General features: G+C 48.7%; 1 protein-coding gene across 2 annotated transcripts in view; it reads right to left on the bottom strand.

Moving 5' to 3' along the window:
- LOC149325131 (potassium voltage-gated channel subfamily KQT member 1-like) overlaps positions 1–24,432 on the bottom strand; it is a 469,319-nt gene that overhangs the window by 339,758 nt on the left and 105,129 nt on the right. The window lies entirely within an intron of this gene.

Below are 24,432 nucleotides of genomic sequence, written 5' to 3'. Positions count from 1 at the left end.
CCACCAATACACTAACTGGAAGCTCAAAATTGTAGCTCATGTGTAATCTAGACTCATCGTGTACAGGATCACTGTGAAATAAAAATACTGCCGGGACTCTGATATAGTAAAGCTTTTTGACGGGCTAGTTGGTACATATTCATATTTGAAAGGTTGTGCGCTAGAAAGATGTACACAGAAAAAAGATATTCTGTGTAACGATAAGATTTCCTGTCGTCTCTATCTTTTTCCAGTGTACGTCTTTTTAGTGCACAACCTTTCAAATCTGTGATACAAGGCCGTGAACTGCTGTTAAACGCAGTAAACGAAACATGTGCTTCAAATTTTCGAGGGAGCCTACCAACACGTGAACAGAAAAGCGTTGTGTAATTTCACAAACGGTTTTGTCAAAAAATTTTTCCAGCGTCCAAACGCAATAATATTGCGACAGTGAAAACTCAGTTAACATTCCGACTCGCCAATCGCCTCTCCTCGTAACACCGCAGCGCTCTGCCAACATGACTACTGTGCTTTTTTACAACAGAATATGAGCTCTGCATTTCAGCACGAAAGCATAATTCCACACATGCCAGAAATTTTCAGCTTCCGATGCGATTGATGAGAATCCTGCCCTCTGCAACGATAGCTCGGCGGGCGCGCGAGGCGCTTCTTCAAACCAAAATGGCGGCGCCGCGGGGCTGTCACCACCCTGAACGGCGGCGCGGCGGGCAGGCATCGAAGCACCCTAAACCGAACACGGACATAGCACCACCTATCGTAATTCAGCGTAAGCTATTTGGATTTACTTTAATCTCTACAACATAGATGGCGCTGCTTTACCACATGTCGTGGCTGTCAATTGAAATGTTTTATAGAGTAGAACGCGATTGTTATCGGGCCTCGTTTCAAAATTCGCATGATCATGATTACTCATGTACGCATCAGTGCACAAAGCCACTTCACGACGTCAAAGACCACAACGAATTCACTAGGTCTACTTTTTTTCAGTTCGAACCAACAAGACTTCGTAGCGTGTTCTACGCGTACTCGCCTCTCAATCTGAAAGACCTGGCTTCGATCCCGCGCAATACAAAGCATTCAAAAAATGCTGGCGCATTTCCCTCCGCATGTCACACTGATCGCTTGTGAATGTTCGTCTTATCCACATAAAGACAAGCGTGGTTTTATTGCATGCTGCTGCCTACTCGGTTTATTACTGCAAACAGATAAGCAAATCATGAAGGTATTTGAAGGGCTACCTCCCACCGAGATGAGCGGATACACGCCTATAGACCTTATAACCACCTGAAAACTCACGCTTTCAAACGACACAAGATATATTCAAGTAATCACTTCATAAACGGTTGTATAAACAAGTCAAGCCAAAACTAAGTGACAAGTAACAAAAATCTTCGCCAATACTTCTGCAAATGCTTTCTACATCTTGAAGCACACATAACGAATGCACGTTCATATACTCTGTAAATATACTGTACAGGACACAGTTCTCATCATTAGCCCTCAAAATATATTGTTTAATAGTCAATCAAAATCGTGTAAATAATTCATTGTGGCCTCATAACTACGGTATAATCAAACGGGCAAAGCCAGGCCATCCTTGCAAAAAAAAGATGGTTGAATTGTGAATATTTGTGACACATTTATTTTTATTCTTGTTATTACTTATATTGGTCCATATTTACATGTTTTTACTTGCATTTTAAGGAAACTGCAACTGTAAGTGTAAGAACTCCGTAAACGCCCCGAGCCTGGCTCTCCCTGGCAGCTGGCGGTACGGTAGATCACCTTTTACTATTTTCTTGTTTTTTCTGCTAAACGAGTCTTTTTTACACCTCGTGCCTCATTATTTATTTTAAATTCATTTATTGCCCGTCGTGCGATAGGTCGTGGGGGCTGGGCAATTTTAATGCCAAAGCATTACTAGCCTCACATTAGACAATATACGTCATGAGTAGCCGCACAACAAGAAAATGGGTGATGTCATCAAGCGGATGTATGACTACGACGCATCACTGGCATGCATTAAGACCCATTCACAACCGAGGCCACCACCGCGGCAGACAATCGTATACATGTCGTTCGTCTACATATTGTCACGTTGTAGTGACGGCAGTGCAGCGGTCAGGAAGACACCAACCTGTCTTGGAAACGAAGCTCTTTATTTGGGCTGACTTGCGCCCAAAAAAGAACTGAGTCACTCGACGGCGGCGTTAGCAACAAACGTGCTCATCAGTCGTCGAACTACGAATGTCCGCTGCTCGCGGCATCGCTCAATTTAAAGCCGGTAAGGAAACTTCCAGATAGCAGGACAAGATATCGACAGTAATGTGGAAAAACCTAGATGCAGCCTTTCATGGCTGCGATCAATCGAGATTAGACTGGTCGCTTCTCGCGTCACGAACAAAAATGATAACAGCCCTTTCCTGCAGCCTTGAGCGTGAACAAACAAACACTACAATGATACGTGGCATTACCCCCCCTTCCAAAGAAGCATCGTCTCGATGCTTTAAATTGAAATTAAACACGGAGAATGCTTTCCTAATAAGGTGTAAGGGCAGCGGTAAAATCTTCAAGTCTGGCCGTGTCGTCGTCGTCGTCGGTGTTGTCGTCGGAGTTGTCGTCGGAGTTGTCGTAGTTTTTGTCGTCGTCGTAGTAGTCGTCGTAGTAGTCATCGTCGTTGTAGGGATCGTCGTCGTCGTCGGTATGGTCGTCGTCGTAATCATCGTCGTCGTCGTAATCATCGTCGTCGTCGTAATAATCGTCGTCGTCGTAATAATCGTCGTCGTCGTAATCATCGTCGTCGTCGTAATCATCGTCGTCGTTGTAGGGGTCGTCGTCTTCGTAGGGGTCGTCGTCTTCGTAGGAGTCGTCGTCTTCGTAGGAGTCGTCGTTATCGTAGGAGTCGTCGTTATCGTAGGAGTCGTCGTCTTCGTAGGAGTCGTCGTCTTCGTAGGAGTCGTCGTCTTCGTAGGAGTCGTCGTCTTCGTAGGAGTCGTCGTCTTCGTAGGAGTCGTCGTCGTAGGGTTCGTCGTTGTCGTAGGGTTCGTCGTTGTCGTAGGGTTCGTCGTTGTCGTGGGGTTAGTCGTCGTCGTAGGGGGCATGGTCTTCTGTTTTCGTCGATGGAAGATCTTAGTTCTTGCGCTCAGAAGCAACCTCACCTCCAGAGGCTGCTTTATTCAGTTTAACCTTCGGGGGCTGGGGAAGCGTCCACGCACTGCGTAGCCTCGGCTAGGAGATACTTAGCGCGGTGACGATGGCGACGGAGAACGCGATAGGCGGCTCGGCGATGAGTATCCTTCCCGACGCAAAAAATCCTCGATTTCGGCTGGTCGCTGGCCGGGTTGTGGTCGTGGGGCGTCGTAAGGGAACCCTCGGATGCCCATTCTCCTGTATGGGCAGTACCGGAGAATGTGACCGGCTTCTCCGCACTGGAAGCATTGTGGGCGGCGCTGGTCGGGTGTTCTCCACTCGACGCATTTCCTCGGCCGTGTACGACGCTCGTAGGACGGGCGAGTTGGGGCGAGAGGGCGGCGCTCCAGCGCAGCTGGCTAAGTGCGATAGGGGCTTGGGTCTCGTCGTCGAGGTACAGGACGGCGCACTGCTGCGGCGTAAGTCATGGCTGGAGGCTCCAGAGGCTGCGTGGTAGACTGGAGTCAGGTCTTTCGGCGAATAACTCAAATGGCTGGCGTCACGACCTGCAGGGGTTGTCCGGTACCTGGAAGGCTACCCAGCATCTCCACCAGATGTCACGTTGTAGTGACGGCAGTGCAGCGGTCAGGAAGACACCAACCTGTCTTGGAAACGAAGCTCTTTATTTGGGCTGACTTGCGCCCAAAAAAGAACTGAGTCACTCGACGGCGGCGTTAGCAACAAACGTGCTCATCAGTCGTCGAACTACGAATGTCCGCTGCTCGCGGCATCGCTCAATTTAAAGCCGGTAAGGAAACTTCCAGATAGCAGGACAAGATATCGACAGTAATGTGGAAAAACCTAGATGCAGCCTTTCATGGCTGCGATCAATCGAGATTAGACTGGTCGCTTCTCGCGTCACGAACAAAAATGATAACAGCCCTTTCCTGCAGCCTTGAGCGTGAACAAACAAACACTACAATGATACGTGGCAATATACTCACTGGCAGACACATCCATGGTGCACCAGCTTTCCCGGCGTTCGTTTCAAAGTTGTGACAACTGCATGTCGTACAGCAACCCAGGTGGTGTCACATGATTTCTCGTTGATATAGCACACAAGTGCTAGTGAAATTAGAGGCTAGATCACGATAGTGGTTCGAACTAACAGCATATCTACATCCAATAGCATGCTTTCGAATTGAAGTTTCGGCGAATACGACCCCCAGACGCCGCGTGAAACGCGGCAGTCTACGTGTGATACGCAAGCACGTACAAGGAATACGATACCAGCAGAAATAACTTAAAACACATTACGAAACCGTCACTCGGAAAACATTTCGCCCGCGGGACTATAATGCTTTATCATTCATACACGAAAGCAGTCTTAGCCGCCGTGGTGGCTCAGCGGTTATGGTGCTCGGCTGCTGACCCGAAAGACGCGGGTTCGATCCCGGCCGCGGCGGCTGGAATTTCTTTGGAGGAGAAATTCTAGAGGCCCGTGTACTGTGCGATGTCAGTGCACGTTAAAGAACCCCAGGTGGTTGAAATTTCCGGAGCCCTTCACTACGGCGTCTCTCATAGCCTCAGTCGCTTTGGGACGTTAAACCCCATAAACCAAACCAACCACGAAAGCAGTCTTAAGTTCCTGCGCCTAATTTCTTTATATTTTTTCTTGGGCTGCGCACCATCTATCGAATATGAAAGTTTCGCTGCCAGCAACACGACACTCTCCTGCGCTCACAGCCTCCGGATAAAATATACTCGTTTTAGGCAGGTGAAGTCTTGCAGGCCAACTTTCCTGTTGACTTTTACACAATTCATAATGAAACAAGCCAGAACGGGTTGTTCTGCACCATTTGGTACCCTCTAGCCGCAGTTTTCTTTAGCGTACTTCTCATAAATTACTCCATAGGTTAATAAACCGATACACATAATGCTCACTCATAGCATTACAATCAGTGTAGAATCATGCAATCAGTATTATCGCCCACAGTCGATCTGATTGAGATACTAAGCAATTACTTCGCATACCCAAGATCGTCTCGGTATTAGAAATAGTCGTGCTTAACCTTAGCCCGTCACTCTAAAACCCGGTCAATACCAACGCCTCATATTGCTGCGAAAGCAACTTTGCGCGACTCGCCGAGCCATTTCGCGTAGCTGACGCAAGGCCATACTGCGCATGCGCGAGGACGGCGCACAGCTGGCGCGCCGCCGCCGTCACTGCGCGGGTGACTCAGAGGGGCCGCCGCCGCGCTCTCCAGTTGCGCATGCGCAGTAGCGGCGCATAGCTAGCGTGCCGGGGCTGCCGCCGCTGCCGCGCGCTCTCCGTCGCCTCACTCTCTCTCCTCGTTGCTTTCGCAATCGTCCAGGTTTAACCAGAGCTAGACCACTGCCAATTTTTCATTCGTTCCTTACTCCCATGTAATAAATTCTAACCCTACCAGGTTTGCAGCTGCGACAACCTTTTTTTAGCCAAAGCCAGCACAAATTTAGAAAGAAAATAACATTTTCTCCTTTGTTTTAGTAAATTCATTACGATCTGAATTAAAGAAACAATACATCACTACAAAAATTTAAATCTGACCTGCGGCCTGGTTCGACGTCTCTTATTTGCGTCAATGGATTCCTCGAAAATCAATGGACCTTTGACTTTGATCTTGGCACGACCATGGCATTTCGGCTGCGATCTTGACCTGACCTAGATATTTGGACTTTGACCTTGGCTTGACTTCTACCTTTGCACTGACCTCTAGCTTGGACTTGACCAACCTTGGCCTGAAGGAACAGCACTATGGTGGATCACAAAAGGTAATGCGGCATGGGCTTCGGTTTGTCCTCCGGCGCTTTTGAAGGTCACGAAATCGGCCACGGCGACCTTGGCTTTATCTAGCGTAGTGAAACTTTCGCTTCCAAACCAACTAGCCCAACATCTAGCTCTTTTAAAGTATATTTCTCGTGCATCGGGCTCTTCTTTCTTATATCTTCAGGGCGTAAACCTGCTCCTGACTTACATCTCTTCAGCGACGTGCCGTGCAGGGTACCTTGGATTCTGCCTCAGGAAGTGCATTACACCGCTTGAAGTATTGTCCTGTTTGGTCCTATTTCATCATGGAGGTGACACTAGAAAAGAGGACTGAAAATTCTGCGATCTGAACTGTGGAGGCAAGTACGTTTATACTTCGACTGGTTCAGGATTGCCACATTTGCTCAGTGCCGAGAATGACTAGCGGAAATGAGATTCTTCTCCCTGAAACGTGATGCTGCACGCTTGACAGAATTCAAGTCGAACCCCAATCTACGATGGATTCTTGGAGCCCTGGGGAAGCCGAAGAAGCCTGAACACCGAAGGGGAGGCCTAGTTGTCATCGGTGGTGCTTTCATTCCTACCAACATATCAAGCCTTCTTGAGAAGGGTCCGAAGTTGGCGCTGGAGCCTTCCGTTTCTCTCCATGAGCTCACAGCCTTGAATCAGAGGATAGCAAAGACCCCTCAGGAACAGTAGGAACGTTGTCTCTTGGAAAGGACAGACTCCCTGCCAAGAATATAAAAGAGACTGGACCTGATTGTGCTGACAATCGTGTGCATAGGGTTGAGAAATTCTTTAAGCGTAATGACCTCTGTCTTTTGCAGGCAGATAAGGTGGCCGGCATTGTTACGATGTCAAGGCTCACGTACAATGAAAAGCTAAGTTATCCGTTAACAACAACTGCAGTCGTGTGAAAAAAACGCCAAACTAGAATTAAGACTAATCAGCCGAGTTTCGCAAGCGTTTAGGTCTTCAGAGGCTCCCTAAAGATATGTCAGTGAAAGTGGTTCTTGGCATGTTTTCTTCACCGTTAAGACACATAAACCGGATACTTGGATTGGCACCATTGTGAACGAAGGTGGCACGTGGCAGCACTGTGTTAGTAAATTCGTTTTTTGAAGTTTTGAATGTCCCCGATATAAGCGACCCCTTCCTGGTAAATAATTCAACCGACATTGTTCGTGTCTTTCAAGATAACAATGATTATATTGTTACGGGGAAATACTATTTACATTTATTTACAAGCCGTAGGTGAATAAGTCCTAGCCGGGAGCACCAGCGCGAACAGGAAGCACCATCAACCTCTTCTTCTTCGTTCGTCCCTTTCACGCGGGAGTCCACTTCGTCTTCCACTTCCACTGCGTCGTAACATGACCCCCGGCGGCACAAGCGCCGTCCCGGTGCTAGGCCGATGAGAGAGGAGCTGCGTGATAGGGCTTGAGGCGCGTAACGTGAACAATATCGGTGGATGGTCGACATGATGAGGACGCAAGTGTATGAGGTGCAACTTCATACGTGACGTCGGTGACCTGACGCACAACGCGATAAGGACCATGGTAGGGGGACAAAAGTTTCTCAGAAAGACCGACGCGGCGGGGAGGGGACCACAGAAGAACGAGCGACCCCGGCTCGTAAGTGACATGGCGATGGTGATGATCATACAGAGACTTCTGTGCTTGCTGGGACGCTTGTAGCCGAGTACGGGCGATTTGGCGAGCGTCTGCAGCTTGAGCAATGGCGTCACGGGCATAGGCGGTGACTGGACGGTCAGCAGATGGGACGAGTGTATCCAAAGGCAGGACGGCGTGTCTCCCGTACAAGAGATAAAAAGGAGAGTAACCAGTTGTGTCATGCCGCGAGGTGTTGTAAGCGAACGTGACGTAGGGCAAGGCGAGATCCCAGTCTTTGTGGTCGGGGGAGACGTACATAGACAACATGTCTGTCAATGTTCGGTTCTAACGCTCGGTTAGCCCGTTGGTCTGCGGGTGGTATGCTGTGGCAATCTTATGCTTGGTAGAACATGAACGCAGGATGTCGTCAACAACTCTGGACAGGAAATAGCGTCCGCGGTCTGTGAGTAACTGACGAGGGGCACCATGTTGCAGAATGAGATTGTGCAAAAGAAAGTCTGCCACATCGGTCGCGCAGCTCGTAGGCAATGCACGGGTGATCGCATACCGAGTCGCATAGTCTGTGGCTACCGCGATCCACCTATTTCCGGAGTACGAGGTCGGGAATGGCCCAAGGAGGTCGAGCCCTACACGGTGGAACGGTTCCACAGGCACGTCTATAGGATGCAGAAGACCAGGAGGTGGTACCGAAGGCTTCTTCCTGCGCTGACAGAGGTCGCAAGTGGTGACGTAATGCCGGACTGTACGGTATAATCCAGGCCAAAAGAAACGGCGCCGTATCCGGTCGTAAGTTCGTGCCACACCAAGGTGGCCAGCGGCAGGCAGGTCATGGAGTTCTGCAATTATAGAAGACCGCAGCTGCTGGGGAATGACTAGAAGGAGGGAGGGCCCGTCAGGACGGAAGTTGCGGCGATAGAGGATGTCATTTTCGGTAACGAAGAGCTGCAGGGACCGCTTCGAGCTTCCAGAGCTGAGGCCCTCGATGATGGTTTGCAAATATGGGTCTTTGCGCTGCTCCTCGGCGATGTTGTGTAGATCAGAAATGCCAAACAGGGAAGGGATATCGTCAGTGTCACTGAGAGCAGGTGGCTCGACAGGGTACCGAGACAGGCAATCAGCGTCTTGGTGGAGACGTCCAGACTTGTACACGACAGTGTACGAATACTCCTGAAGCCGTAGCGCCCAGCGGCCAAGACGCCCGGAAGGGTCTTTCAGCGAGGACAGCCAGCAAAGGGCATGGTGATCCGTGACAACAGAAAAAGCACGCCCGAACAAGTATGGCCGGAATTTAGCTACAGCCCAAACCAGGGCGAGGCACTCACGTTCGGTGATGGAGTAATTTCGCTCAGCAGGTGACAGCAGGCGGCTAGCATACGCAACCACGCGGTGTGGGCCCCGGGAGCGTTGAGCCAGCACGGCTCCGATCCCGTAGCCACAGGCGTCCGTGCGGAGTTCAGTTGAGGCCGCAGGATCGAAATGTGCCAGAATCGGGGATGATGTCAGCAGGCGGACAAGCGTGGAAAACGCACGTTGTTGATCAGTGCCCCAGGTAAAGTCTGTGTCGGTCTTCAGGAGGTCAGTGAGGGGACGAGCGATAAGAGCAAAATCTTGAATAAAACGGCGGAAGTAGGAACACAGCCCAAGAAAACTGCGCACGTCTTTCTGGGAATGTGGACGAGGGAAGTGTTGCACCGCTGCAATTTTAGCTGGATCAGGACGTACACCGGAGGCGTCGACGAGATGTCCAAGAATGGTGAGTTGGCGGTGGCCGAATCGGCATTTGGACGAGTTGAGCTGTAGCCCAGCCGTACGAAAGACAGTCAGGATACTCCTGAGACGCTCAAGGTGCGAGGCAAATGTGGGCGAGAAGACAACAACATCGTCAAGGTAGCACATACACGTTGTCCACTTAAATCCGCGAAGTAGTAAGTCCATCATCCGTTCGAAAGTAGCTGGCGCATTACAAAGTCCGAACGGCATGACTTTGAACTGGTATAAACCATCAGGCGTGATAAAAGCTGTTTTTTCGCGGTCCTGCTCGTCAACGGTGATTTGCCAATAACCGGAACGAAGATCAATGGAAGAAAAGTATTGAGATCCGTGGAGGCAGTCGAGAACGTCATCGATCCTAGGGAGCGGGTATACGTCTCTTCTTGTGATGCGGTTCAGGTGGCGATAGTCGACGCAGAAACGCCAACTGCCGTCTTTCTTTTTAACAAGGACGACTGGAGAGGCCCAAGGACTGGACGACGGTTCGATGATGTCCTTAGTGAGCATCTTTTCGACTTCCTGTTGTATCACTTGGCGTTCGGAACTGGACACCCTATAAGGCCGGCGGTGCAGAGGAGCGGCGTCACCAGTGTTGATACGATGCTTCACAATAGTCGTACGAGCCAAAGGGCGGTCATTGAAATCAAATATGTCCTGAAAAGATGCCAGAAGATGGGTAAGCGCCTCTGCTTGGTCAGAAGAGAGATCGGAAGCGATCATATTGGCGAAGTGGTCAGGTCTCGAAAGAGCTGTGACATGATCGTCCAGAGAGGACGATACACAGTTTGTGACTGCGGAGATCACGTAGTCGTCGGTAGGGGACACCGTGGCGAGGCACATGCCTTGAGGAAGCGTCTGGACGTGCGTGCTGAAGTTGAGAACAGGTAGACATGCGCTGTTTGCCGAGACTGTAACAACTGTATGGGCAAGGGCAACATTCTTCGTGACGGGCAAATCAAGGACAGGAGTGATGATATACTGGCCGGTAGGAAGAGGTGGAATAGATTTAAACAATACGTAAGTTGCGGCTTCAGGTGGCAACCGGATGAACTCGGCAGTACAGAGACGGTGCACAACTGGGGCAGGTGGGTCAGAGAGGAACGGCAGGTACAACTCAACCACACTTGTAGCACAGTCAATAAGGGCTGCGTGCTCACCAAGGAAATCAAGGCCGAGTATGATGTCATGAGGGCACTGATTCAGAACGGTAAAGAGCACGGTGGTTTGTCGGTCAGAAATCGTCACACGAGCAGCACACAGGCCGAGGACTGGGGACGTTGTACCATCGGCAACTCGAACAACGGCTGTAGGAGCAGGCGTCAGTACTTTGCGAAGGCGGCGTCGTAGGTCGGAACTCATCACAGAAATGTGGGCGCCCGTGTCAACTAGAGCAGAGACGGCAACGCCATCGACTTGTATGGTCAGTAAATTGCGCGGGGCACTAAGAACTAAACGAGGATTTTGGGCCCGGGTCGTCACTGCAGCATCACCTCTAGACGCTGCAGAAACTAGTTTTCCGCCTGTGATCGTCCGTAGGGGCCAGGAGAGGAAGCGCGCGGTCGTTGCGGCGAACGGGACTGGCGGCGCTGTGGGGACGGTGAGCGGCTGAAGCGGGCCGGCGAGACGTCGGTGGTGGGGCTTGATGGGTTCAAGGGTCGCGAGAAAGAGCTTGAGTCTGGAGCGTCGGGGCGATAATGTGGGGCCGAGTAACGGGTCCGCTGGGAGGAATACCATCGACTACGGCAATGACGGGCGATGTGGCCGACACGGGAACAGTTGAAACAGATGGGCCTGTCGTCAGGTGTACGCCACTCGGAGGGGTTGCGCGGTCGAGGAGCGGTGTAAACAGGCCGGACAGGGTAGAGAGGAGGGACTTCAGGTACTTGGGAGGGATGAAGAGCGGCGACAGAGTTTAAACCTAAGTTAGCAATTTCCTGTCGCACGACGGCTTGAATAAGTGGAAGGGACAGGGGCTGGTTGGCTACGGGTGTTGCTAAGGAAGCCGGAGCAATGGCTTCAAGCTCACGGCGTACAATACGGGTCACGTTCTCAGGTGAGGTCGGCTGGTTCCGAGAACAAAGATCTTGGCACGACGAAGACGCAGCCGTGTTGGGCAGGCGTGCGATATGCTGGGTTATCCGGCGGCTTTTGGCGTCCTCGAAGCGGCGGCATTCCTTTATGATGTCTGCAATCTTGTCAAAGTTTTTGTAAACGAGCAGATTGAATGCGTCGTCTGCGATGCCCTTGAGCACATGGCCCACTTTGTCAGCCTCGCTCATCTCTGTATCCACGGTGTAGCAAAGAGCCAACACATCCTGAATATAAGAGACGTAGGACTCCGTGGATGACTGGGCGCGACTTGCGAGATCTCGTTTTGCGGCAAGCTGCCGGCCGAGTGGTCTGCCGAAAAGGTCGATAAGTTTCTGCTTACAGTCATCCCAACTGGTCAACGTCTCTTCGTTGGTATCGTACCACTTGAGCGCCGTGCCCTTAAGGTAAAAAACGATGTTCGCAAGCATGAAAGTTTGGTCCCACCGGTTGTTAGCGCTGCACCGTTCATACTTGCGAAGCCAAGTCTCGACGTCAGCGTCGTCGTCCCCAGAGAAGGGTCCAGGATCACGAGGGTGAGTGAGGACGACGGAGGACACCGATGCTGCCGAATCTGGAGGAGTTGTTTCCGTCATTGTCGGCCGTGGAAGGTAGCGGCGGCGTGAAAGGTAGGTCGGGGGTGGAAGGTAGCGTCCGCTGCGTAGTTCCGTCTTGTCGCACCTCCACCAAAGATGTTACGGGGAAATACTATTTACATTTATTTACAAGCCGTAGGTGAATAAGTCCTAGCCGGGAGCACCAGCGCGAACAGGAAGCACCATCAACCTCTTCTTCTTCGTTCGTCCCTTTCACGCGGGAGTCCACTTCGTCTTCCACTTCCACTGCGTCGTAACAATATTATGTCTTCTCTATCGATCTGGAAGCGCTTTTTATGCTGTGTCTCATCCTGAACTTTTTTGCTGCAGTCAAAGATCGCATAGATGAAAATGTTGCTGTTGCTTTCCAAAATGCAGCGGGCATGACGATGGAGAACGTTTTAGCCCTTTTAGAGTTTTATCTTTGTAGCACTTTTATCAAATTTGACGGACAGTTTCATCTGCAAAAGAAAGGTACTTGTATAGGTTCATGCATTGCAACGGTTTTGTGCAGCATCTTTTTTGTCATACGTCGATCGCTCTTTACACGATCGTTTTTATCATTTTAACAGTACCAAAGCCATTAAAGTTTTTCGTTATATGTACGACTTTTTAATTGCACAGAACAAGAAATGCTCTACTTCAAATGAGCGAACACTGAAGTCAGTTCTCGATGATGTTAACTTCATGGCAAAGGAGTAACATTTACTGATGGGCTTCCGCAGGAACGTATTCTCTAGACACGTTTAAAACTCAAGGAAAGGCATGTTTGCTTGGTGTATTCCCCTCGTGCACAAAAAGAGCTCTTCCCGTGCAGTTCTGCCCATTCCAAAACAGTAAACAGAAGGCATTGCAACTCTCTGCCTGGAATCCGCGCTCCGGAGATCGTGTGCTCAGTAAATGCAGGCAAGTTTCGATCATCAGTTGAGTAGGCTGTACTCCGCTGGCTACCCTGGGTAGGCCGTGGAGCCATTGGCGGAAACGCTGCTGAAGGAAATGAAGCCCGGAACCCGCACGACTGCTGCAAAGCCCCTAGAGGGCCAACAGAGACCAGAAGTGGTTCCGTACTTGCATGACGTCACCCACAACCTAAAAGAGGTGGCTAGTCGGTTCGACGTGCCAATGGTTTTTTTTTCAGCCCCCAAGAAACTCGCTCAACTGGAAGGTCGCATCACTTGTGAATACAAAAAACGGGGCTGTCAAAGGAACCACGAAAGCGGTTTTGTTAAGTGCGCCACAAACGCTGTACACAAGATCCACTTGTCCTGTGCCACCGTGTACATCGGCCAGACGGGGCGTTGCGTTAACGACCGGCTCAGGGAGCACGCAAAAGACCTGGCTGATAAAGAGCGCAGGAAGGTTGTTGACCACTGCATTGCTTGCACAGCTTGTGAACCGCATTTCCGCTGCGTGTGAGTGCTAGGTAGAAGTTGTCAAAAAAGCGCTCGTGAAACATTGGAGTGATTTTTTATCAGGACAGCGGGATCGGATTGTGTTAGTGAGGCTTCAGTTGCCCTGTAAAGTGCTGAGGTGAATTTTCTATCGCGTCTAGTGCGAAAGATTTCTGCTGGATAGTTTCGAAACGCACGTGCTGCAGCAGAACTTTCCTGTGGAAATCTACTCGGCGACGCTTTAGCAGCGCGCGAAGACCACTAAATCGCGACTGCCATGAAGCCGCGGCCTCAGATCTACTGAGACATCGCAGTCGCCAACGAATCGTGAATATATTCCAACTTGGCGAAATCTCTTCACTCATCAACGAACAAACCGGGCCACGGGGCGTCCGTGGGCATAAAATGGCTCCACCTTATAGGAGTCATCAGGAATCTGGGCTGTGGCTTAAATGTCATCATAATCTACATCTGAAAAAAAGGTATATATATGCCACTCTGGTCCTTATTAGAGTGAAACGAAAAGGTTAAAAATAGTGGGAAGAAGTACCAGCCACCTCGTTTCAGGAGGAATAAATTATACATCCATCTATCCAAAGAAGGACAGAGTTAATTGGAGAGACATGGCAGAGACCTTTTCTCCGCAGTGGGAGTAGTCAGGCTGATGATGATGATCATCTATTCAAAGAGAGAGGGGTCTCGATTCGCCAAATTAGCGCAGAAACGGGACGGGAGTGGGGGAAGCGGCAAACGCCTCACACCGGAGTTGCACCAGCTAGTGTTGTGCCGACGTCGTTATTCAGCACCGGAAAGGTGTCATGCGCCGGCGGAGAGCTGGTCGTTTCAGCAATGAACGCTCAAAGCACAACGGAAAGGCGCTGCTTGTAAGAGAAATGCTGCTACAAAAAGAAATATAACCAAGATGATGACACTTGTGCCGTGCGTGATAAATCTGCAGAAACAATTAAGCATTTATTCTCGAATGTAGTTGCATCCATCAGGATGTCGATGCAGGCACAGTCACCCTCCCTGAAGCCCTAGGGCTCAGAGATAACAATGGTCATGTAAATAAATCTGCGGTGGAAGTTAGCAAAAAGCGATAGGGAGATCAGTGGCTGAAAAACACAGAGTTAATATAATGTTAGAAGTCTAGGATTAAGAGTGTACTAAAAAAAAAGGAATATATAAACCGATTTATAACACTGCTAAAATATAAAGAAAAAATGAATGAAAGACCCAGGCATGATGACAACTTCCTTCACCGCGTTTCAAAGGGGATCAAATCAATCAATCAATCAAACAATCAATCAATCGATCGATCAATCTACCAATCAATCAATCCACGAACCAATCCACAAATCAACAAACCAATCCACCAAACAATCAACAAATCCACCAATCAATCAATCAATCAATCAATCAATCAATCAATCAATCAATCAATCAATCAATCAATTCGTCCATCCATCCGTACTGCTGGCTCGGGGAAAACAGCCCGGTGGTAGGTCGCCTCCGCCAACGCCTTGTCATAGCGGCGCAAAACTTAGCGTAGTAAGTGGTGGTGCTAATTTGTAAATTTTGCTGGTTTAGCTACATAACCTCCACTTAATGCATTAGACAACGCCTGTTCGCGTCCTAATGGTCGCAGTTCCTTAGAACTGTGGCTGGTGGTGGGCAAAGAACGAGTGCTCGTAGGAAGGGAGCTACTGCTAGCGTATTCAATATATCAAGTGGGGATAATCTGGCCGGCAAAGCATGCATTTTTCAGAACGTACTGTGAGAATTTAACTCGTCGTATGTTAATGTAATACGCAGGGTACCCTGCAGGCAAATGTGTCTGCATAATTTTTAGATGCCGAGAGAGCTATGCAAAGAGCATTTGAAGAAAGGAAACAAACCAAGGTGGTCGGGCACTTATTTCGGAGTGTGCAGTTATGAACATAAATGGCAACACAATAAGAGGATAATTTGGTCTATGGTAAACCAAAGAAATTATTTTACCGGGAGCTTATACAAACGTACAAAAGACACGCAGTAGTCAGGTATAAAAGCAACATTACAAGCATTTTCATCAAAATGCTGTCCAAGCACCTGTCGTCACCAAGAACCGAAGCTGTGAAGGATATGGTCTTTATTACCACTAAACTGCATTATGATACCGAAAGATATTATCAATCCTTTTTTTTATGTAGCTGGCAACTCTTCACACCGATCGGCTCCCAGCGGAGCGCAAAGCAAGGATCTTGCTTTTTCACACGAGCTGGAACAGCTGTTGCGGCGCGTTACAAATCCAAACCCGTCTCGCTTGTCCCGTCGTCCTCCGAAGTTCTCTTTGGTAGACATGGCTCCACGGCAACGCCAAGAAGCGAGGTACAGAAGCAGATGCCGCGAGTGCTCTCTCCAACGCGCGAGCATGGCGGCAGCCCTCTTCTTACTGCCAGCGGCTTCTACACAATAGTCGTGCACCTGCTATTATGTCAAGGCTTGGAGAGGCAAGGCGATTGATGGCGACATCATGAAAATTTGTCGACTCCATTGGCTGGAGCTCCTCCTATAAAACAGACACCCGCCGCTCGGTTGCTTAGTTGTTTTCCACTGCACCATGGTCAGCGCAGGCAATTACAGGTGCAGTAAACCCAGGATTGAGCATGTATTCGATTCTATAGTGACCCAGCACGTGTTACGGACAGTGCCCATTCCGCCCTTTCTTCGTTGGGACACTATCGGGCAATTTCCGGGCTCTAGCTGCACGAAGGAATGGGGAACACATTGGAGCATGTGTACAGGCTGAGAGCACGGACGATGACATGATGGTCAGAACCAGTGTCTTCGCGTAATCTGTGAGTTTGTGACATCGTTGTGTGTGCGTATGTTTCCCAGAAAACAGCTTCTTTTCAGAAGTTATCATATTATTTGATTCTTTCCTTGATATCTGAAGTTTAAGAAGTGTAGGGCACATACATGACTAAATCTTGATACCTAATTGCCTCTTTTCTATCCAACCAAGGAAAGTAGTTTACTTGGGCAGAGCGTAAAGCTGTATATGTGAACATTCAGTCATGAAGGAAAGATAAGCGGGTAGTTTTACCCTACCCATTTCAGCAAGGACGTGCATAACCTGCGTTTTCAGAATGAATGTTCGTTAAATTATACATATTTGTAGCCAAACCAGGATAGGAACACACAGAAAGAAAGACAAAAATGTGCATTTCTGTGTGTTTGTGTCCTGGTTGCGCTACAAATATGTATAATTTGTCATAAATCCAACTAGCCCAACATCTAACGCTTTTAAATGTTCGTTAAATATGGCACCTAGTCTCTGGCACAAGCACAATCTTGTCTGTCTGAACACAGAGGGCAGTGCGTTTCCAGATCATAGTAAAAATTTTGCTTTTGTCTGTCTTAGTATTAATCGGTCGCGAGTTTCCCACATTTGTGTACCTCTCGAGAGTGACGTTGGCATTAACGTTCAGATTATCAGTGCTGTGAGATCTGCACAGATACTGATGCAAGCCCAGTCTGTGATGTTTACAGTATCACTTATGTATATACTGAACAACAAAGATCCTAAAAAGGCCCGTGGAGGAAATTAGGAAAAATTGGCCTGCAGAGATTTTCAACAGGATTTCTTGCTTGCCACATGCACAATAAGGGAGATCCACATAGGACAAGGGCTGGGCTAATGGTTCTGCATTTTGTGCACGTCTTTTTTCGGCTGGAAAAAATCCTCTTGAACATGCGCACAGCGCGAGAGACAGAACAAGAGAGGACGACAGAACACAGCGCTGAGTACTGCCGTGCTCTCTTGTCCTGTCTCTCGCGCTGTAAACATGGAAGATCATCATCAACTCTCCCAACAGCTTGCTTTTTCTCTTCAACATGGAATACCAACAAGCCCACCATTAATCCCTCTGCAGGGATGTAGGTGTGGAAAACTGCTGAGATTTTGACACCAATTGTTGCCGGCTTTTGAGAGTACTCGTAGATGAGAGAATTCTAGTCCCCGAAATCCGTAATATTCTAATTTTGCTAAAGTGATGTGGTCGAGGGTTCGACGGCATACCGTCTGGCCAGTAATCATGGCTTGATAAGATTCACTGGTCACTGACCATGGTCAAGCACAAATGATGTTTCGGGAGCGTAACGGCTCCCTTGTTCACAATGAGCAACCGGCTGGACGTCCCGGGCTTTTGGTAGCGGTTAGGTTTAGCGCAGATAGGGTGCAATGTGCCATCAAACTTATTTATTGTGTTAGACGTAGTCTGCATGATTAGCGACTCGAGATTTCGGCGGGCTGATACATTCTTTTCTGTTGTCACTATATCTGCTGCGTCCCAGTTAATTTCATGGCCAGTCTCTTGCGCATGCTCCGCGATTGCGTTCGTTGTCACTTTTCCTTTTCAGTACGACGTACGAAAGCGATGTCACTGTGCGAAATCAGTGCACGTTAAGGGAACTCCAGGTGGTCGAAATTTCCAGAGCCCTTCACTATGGCGTCCTTCATAGCCTGAGTCGCTTTGGGACGTTACACCCCTCTAAAACCATAATTTAAAAAGTCGAAGCCTTTCGGAAAGGTAGAGATAATGGCCATAATTAACTCCTTTCTTCAAGGAGTTTTAATTATAATTTCTCTTTATCTTAATAAATCAAGTTGCGCTGAAATTACTTCAGTGAAAACAAATTGACATCGACATAGTAAACTTTATTTCGCGAAGAAAGAATTCATTCGTGTACAAACAATTTTTTCTAAGTTTTGGAAACAGAAAAAGAATGCTAGCCTGCTGTGGAGAGATGTACGGATATATTGATTGTTATAGTAGAATCTTATGATATTTAAAAATTGTGCGTTTATATACATTTTTTCCTTAAAACATGCGATTGCAGAGAATTTGTAGGTACGATTAATAACAACTGAAACCGTCAGTGAGCCTTAACCACGCACTTTCAGTCAAATAGCAGTGCCCAGTTTACAAAAGAAAGACTGAAACTCAGGAAGAATAATTGCGGTTATGTCATTAGAAAAAAAAAATCCCAATCAATCAAAATCTTTTCGCGCAATTTTTCTTTTCACGGAACTCCGTCCTGGTAAATAGAGACATAACTTTCAACAACAATAAAGTATGAATCTACATGATACGAAGTAATAAACAAAGCAGTGAGGCTGACATTCTGCTGTATAATACAATCCTGTTGATAACTGCCTCCAGAAGCACAGCTAGAAAGCTTTGTGCATCTCTGCAAGATGAGAGACAGGCCAATTTTTGAGCCACGTGAGCGGAAATCGGCGCTGAAATGAAAAGTAGGAAAATAACTGCCATCGATGCTCTCATGCGACGTAATAAACGTAATCTCCACGTCAGTGAAATGCTGCGATCGATATCTGCCGGTAGCGAAAGCAGATGGTCGAAAGAAAGTGGAGCTTCCCCTGGTGGGGGAAGTTACCAAAAAATGTCATCCCACTGCTTGCTAGGCAGCTTTAATGTTTATTCTTCCGGGCGGCAAAATATAAATGATAGTTAGCCTTCTATCTGCTCAAACATAAGATGGCACATCCGTATGCATACCTGAATGCTGTAGGTATCATTAGTGTCTGCGCTGGCCAGCGACAATACCAGAATGCATGTTCCTCTCAAACACTATTTCAATTTAGTTAATCGACTCCTTATCCCAACCCCTTTTGCACGTTGAAAAGAACTTATAGCACTACGAGCTCTTGTGATAGAACGTGATATACGTTATATAGAAAAAAAGTTCAGCGCGAAAGCCATAATCACTGACTCGAAAGCACTGCCCGAAGAAAGTACTTGATGCAGAGAAGCCTAACGTCGGGCAATTTTCTACATCACTCTAAATAAAAACAGAACACCACCGGAAGCCCGTAACGGTAAAACCTCTCTAAAGGGGCTCTCTAAAGTAGGGTAGTTCACCAAGGATATTAAGACGGCAGAAGCTCCAATACTACACAGTATTCGCGCGAACTCTGCCCGGACTCTAGCGTGGATGCATAAGTTAGGACTTGCCGGCGTCTCTTCTGTGTTCTCGATGTGGCGTTTACGGCACTTTACATGATTATAGAATCCTGCTCTTATCGTAACATTCAGCTGATGTATTCCTGATGTGCAGCGTGGAGCCAACAAAATTTGCTTTTGCTGCGAAAGCAACACTGCGCCAGCCAGTTCGGCTCGTCGCGTGGTCGGACTTCAGCCGTATGCCGCGGCCCACGAACGACCTTGAGCCGCCGTTGCCTAGCAACGCCGCAGCCGCGCTCCAAAAGATGGCGCCGCCGTCGACGGGAGAGGAGGTGTCGCCCTGCGGGATATATATATATATATATATATATATATATATATATATATATATATATATATATATATATACAAACGCTTCGCCTCAGTGGATTCTAGTCGTTATAGAGAGCGCGAAAAAGAGGCAACAACGAAAGAACGAAGCGAGGAAAGGCCAACGCGCTCAATTGCTTTCGCAATTCAACTCGGGTTAACCAGAGCTAAACCACAGCAAATTTTTGTTTACTTACTGTTATGAGTTCTGCGTGCTATTTTGTATGCTGATTCTCTATGTATTATCTCCTCTTCTGTTCAAACGACTCGGTTAGCAGGCCAGTCAAGTTCGCCATATGGGCAGCCTTTTCTTTTCCGCAGCCCTTTCATGTGTTTGTTTATGCGTGAAAATAAACATTTGATTTCATCTGATATTGCTGTGTGCTGCCCACAACAAAATGCCCCTAGGCGGGTCCTGCGCGTTTCTTTAAATAGGAAAAAGGTGCGGCATAATTCCCTGCAAGACATCATTTTCGTGTGAGGGGAAGAGACAATTCGCAGGAGGGCCTCCCAACTTCTGAAATACCTTCATGATTAGGGTAGCAAACCGATTATTCTTCGGCCTTTCCTCTTATTCCCCCTCCTCCTCCTTCATGACACACAGCTCCTGAGCGCTCTGTGATGGAGGCAGTTTGAGACTCTTCTGGGTGCTTGCACGCGTGCTGACAGATGACTAGTGGATCGCAGAACTGTTCCACAAATGGTCTATGCTAATTAGTATCTATGTGTGGAGCAATTGCCGGCAGCACTGCGCAAACCTAATCGCCAGCAGCCTGCAGCAGCCTCTACGCAAACCATGAATGGTGGCTTAAAGCTTTTACAGTAAAGCAAGCTGGGCTAAATTTCTTCTCAAGATTTCTAGCAAGATTTTCGAGGCGGCTGTTTCTCTAGCCCGAAAATTGATAGCAAAACGCTGGCTCGATTACCGAACGAGTTGTGCGGTACCCCTGCCAAATAATTTTCTGCGGCTTCCAGTTCGCCCTGCAAACATTGCCCCGGGGTTAAGTAAGCGAGGCAATATTTCAAAGCCCGGAATATGTATTGGAGAGAAAAGGCGCTGCGTAAATAAAATGAAAATGGCAGCAATTTTGCGAGTGCTCATAGCTGCGGCAAGTGTACGCTCCCCGGTTAGAGAAAACGTTCAATTTCCGCCACGTCCAGCCCCCTTTCGGCGACGGAAATATTGCGGCTTATTTCAGCTTCCAGCCAAGGCGGAGGAGCGTTCGTGGATACGGAGGGGCAGTGCACCGCACAAATGGGAACGATGGGAGGTGTGTCGCTCTTTGTCGCGCGCCATCGGACTCGGCTGTCCAAGCGCGACCGGAAGCGGAAGCCAGGCGGCAGTGAAAAGAGCGCCGCCTGCGTCACACCAGCGCCGCCAGGCTTCGGCGCCAGGAGGCGTTGCTCCTCTTCACGTCCTCCAAAGGAAGATGTGCCAGCGACACAGCGCGGCGCATAACAAGGCCCCGAAGAACAACGCCGAGACGACGTCCGCAGAAATGCGACGTGCCGGCAGCGTAAGGCTTTCCTCGCTTCAGTCCAGCAAACAAAAAGCGAACAGCAACGGGCGCGACACACAGTGCGCATGCAAAACAAAGTGTTATATACGGCCAGCATATACAGTCGACGTGCGCAGCGAAAGAGATTATTTTCTGGCCGACCTTTTCGTGTAAGCGTATCCGCGATTCTGGGAGAGGAGGTTCGGCGTGGAAGGGCCACGAGGGGAAGCCGATGGCGGACGCTTCGTCGCGCGGCCTTTTTTTCTTATTCAGCCAAACATGTCATTCGGAGATCTCTTTTCCGCGAGAGCGGCGAACACTGGGCGTCTTTTCTCCTTGGACCGACCTCGCAAGACGCGACGGCTGAGAAAGACCCCACCGGATGCTGGGTTTTCTTTGCCGTCGCGAAAAAACAATTTCCAGCCGGAATCCTTAGCCATGAGACAAATTGCCTTCGCCAAGCCTCGCTGAGACGCTTTGACGATTGCATTATACATTTCCAGTTTTTATTTAAGACGGCTGCTCCGGTTTATGGGCCCTTCAATGTGCCTGTGTTCTGGCTGCAGTGGCTAAAAGACGGTCCGTCTTCATCAGTAGACGACTTGCAAAATGTGATAGACGCCCCTTTCGGAATTGTTTCAGTTTCTTAGTTTTGAGTTGCTTGCGCTTTTCTCTCCTGTTTTATTTCCTAAAGGTCAGCTAAAAGTGCTGCAGCGCAAACATAGAACTTTCGGAGCATCAGCGCAAACAGGACAAGGACCAAGAACGAGTAGACACCCACACAGCGCTAACTACCAACAACTTTATTAGAAACCAAACACAAGAATTTATACTTCGTCTCACAAGATGTTTGCAGCACTACGGAAGGTAGAGCTCTCTCGTCCAATCAGGGCTGCAGAAACGCAGAAAATAGTCCCTCGAATATTTGAGGAGTGTATGACTACTAATCAAAACAATAAGCACTGCAACTAAAAACATGATTTGCACAGGTATATTTAAATGGTAGGGAGTGTTTCAATCACTGGTGAAATTACCAGACAAAGCCCGTACGGACACAGCTCTGCGGAGGCCTGCTGCGAGGTAGTGATGCGTCGCCACTTTGCAACATGGCGTCGGTCGAGTCTGTTGTGTCTCCTGTGTGCTCTACACCGACAGTGCGCTGTTTCCCCAAGCAGGCGAAGCAGGGGGCTTTAAATGTTCTTGAAGCGCTTCGCGTCGAGTGCGGGGGCAGTTGGAGTACAAATGCGCTCATCAAGAGGGCGGCAAAACTCACGCAGATGAACGAGCGAACGCTTTACAAGTGGACAACGGAGACGTTGAACGCGGGTCGAGTGTTGTCACCGAAGAAGCGTTCTGGCGGAAGAGGCCGCGAGCGGACGAAGAACCTGGACGATTTTGACCTGAGCGTGTTGCGAAGGGTGGTACACAACTTTTTCCAGAGAGGGGAAATTCCAACTATCGCGAAGGTGGTTGCGCATTTCGAAGAGGACGAAACGCTACCGACCGCGTCCGCAGCTACAATGCAGAGGATGTTGAAGAAACTTGGCTTCCGATACAAGAAGCGCTCTCGGAATGCGATGTTAATCGAAGCGACGCACATTGTGCAGTGTCGCCGCCGGTACCTGCGCCAGATAGCGGAGCTGCGACGCCAGGGTAGGCATATTTTATTTCAGTTGTTATGAGGACAATGAGATGATCGAGCCCGTTTAACGTGCGTTGCCTCTCGCGCAGCACATGGGCTTGTTTGCATTTCGCCACCATCGACACTCGGCTGCCTCGGCACGCTGGAGTAAATAAATTTATATGCACATGACATAATTACTGAAATTTACTGCGACGCGACAACAGAGGAACTGATGAGAACAGGTTGCGACAAAAAAATAAAAAGTGGGGCTAGTGCCTTTGGAACGGGCGTCCGCCTGTCCAAAAACAAACAAAAAAAAAAGAATAAAAAGACATCACGCGCCACCTGCTAGAGGTAGAAAGAAGCCACCTGGACATCAAGTGGATCGAGCCACAGGCGCGTAGGAACACACTAATGTAGTGCGCGCCATCCTGATTGGACGAGAGAGCTGTACCTTTCGTAGTGCTGCAAACATCTTGTGAACGGAGTATATACATGCATTTTTACCGTATCGTCTCAAAGCATGCGCAAAATCACTGTGTGCGTAGGCAATCTACTTCTTTTCTTGAAAGTCTGACAGAAGGAGTGCTTACACAGGCACTTCCTAATCTGGCTATCTTTTCTGCTTCAATAATTTCACGAGTGCGCTTGTCCTTACTTTTCCCAACTAAAAAACACTTGTCTAGTAACGGTTTGAACTTTACACATCCGTCGCAATGTTTCACAAGTTCGCCATCATTTTCATTTGCGATTATGCTCACGGAGGCGGTCATCCAGGCAGCGACCACTTTGACCGACATACTGTCGTCCACATGAGAGCGGTATCTGGTACACCACGCCAAACTTGCATTCTACAAACGGAATGTGATGTTTCTTTGTGCATTCTTTGGCCAAAGGACTAACATCTTTGTTTACCTTGCATAGGTTGTTTAACTTTTCAGGGGCAGAAAAAACAACTGACACATCTATCCGTTCTGCAATGCGCTTAAGATTGTGAGAGATGGCATGCATGAATAAATTCTTGTTCTTCTGTTTCTAATGAAATTGTTCGAAGTTAGCGCTGAGTGTGCCTCCTCGTTCTTAGGTCCCGTTGTCTTATTTGCGCCATTGTCCGAAGTATAAACCAACAAGCACGAATTCCAACGTTGTTGAGGCATACACCTTTCTTTATTCTGGATACCGGCGCGAAGTACGATTGCAGTTTGGCTACTAGAGTGGGCTGTAGTTGAAAATAGAAGCTGCGGCCTCAACTTCAACAGGCAAACGGTATTCCGGTGACTCGGCCCGTCACTGAGAGTGACGACCCCATGCGGTCCCAGTAATCACCTCGACTCCACGGCTGTCCGATGTCGAATGCTCGCATTCCGAAAATGTCGGCGAATGAAGGTATGCCACACACGCCCATCCGCGGCCAAATTAAACGCGCACTGTAAGCGTTGCTGCAACGGCTAGAGTGCTTCACGGTTGACGGTGCGCAGCAGCAGCGTTTGTTGCCAAGTGGGCCGTTTTCTGTCAAGCCGCGGCTTTGCCAAGCCAATATACCGGGTGTTTCAG

This window comes from Amblyomma mixtum, chromosome 10, assembly GCF_055824585.1.
Source record: "Amblyomma mixtum isolate Tamu chromosome 10, ASM5582458v1, whole genome shotgun sequence".
NCBI lineage: Eukaryota > Metazoa > Arthropoda > Arachnida > Ixodida > Ixodidae > Amblyomma > Amblyomma mixtum.
Note: the sequence above shows the minus strand (reverse complement) of the source record. Positions and strands in the feature narration are given on the sequence as shown.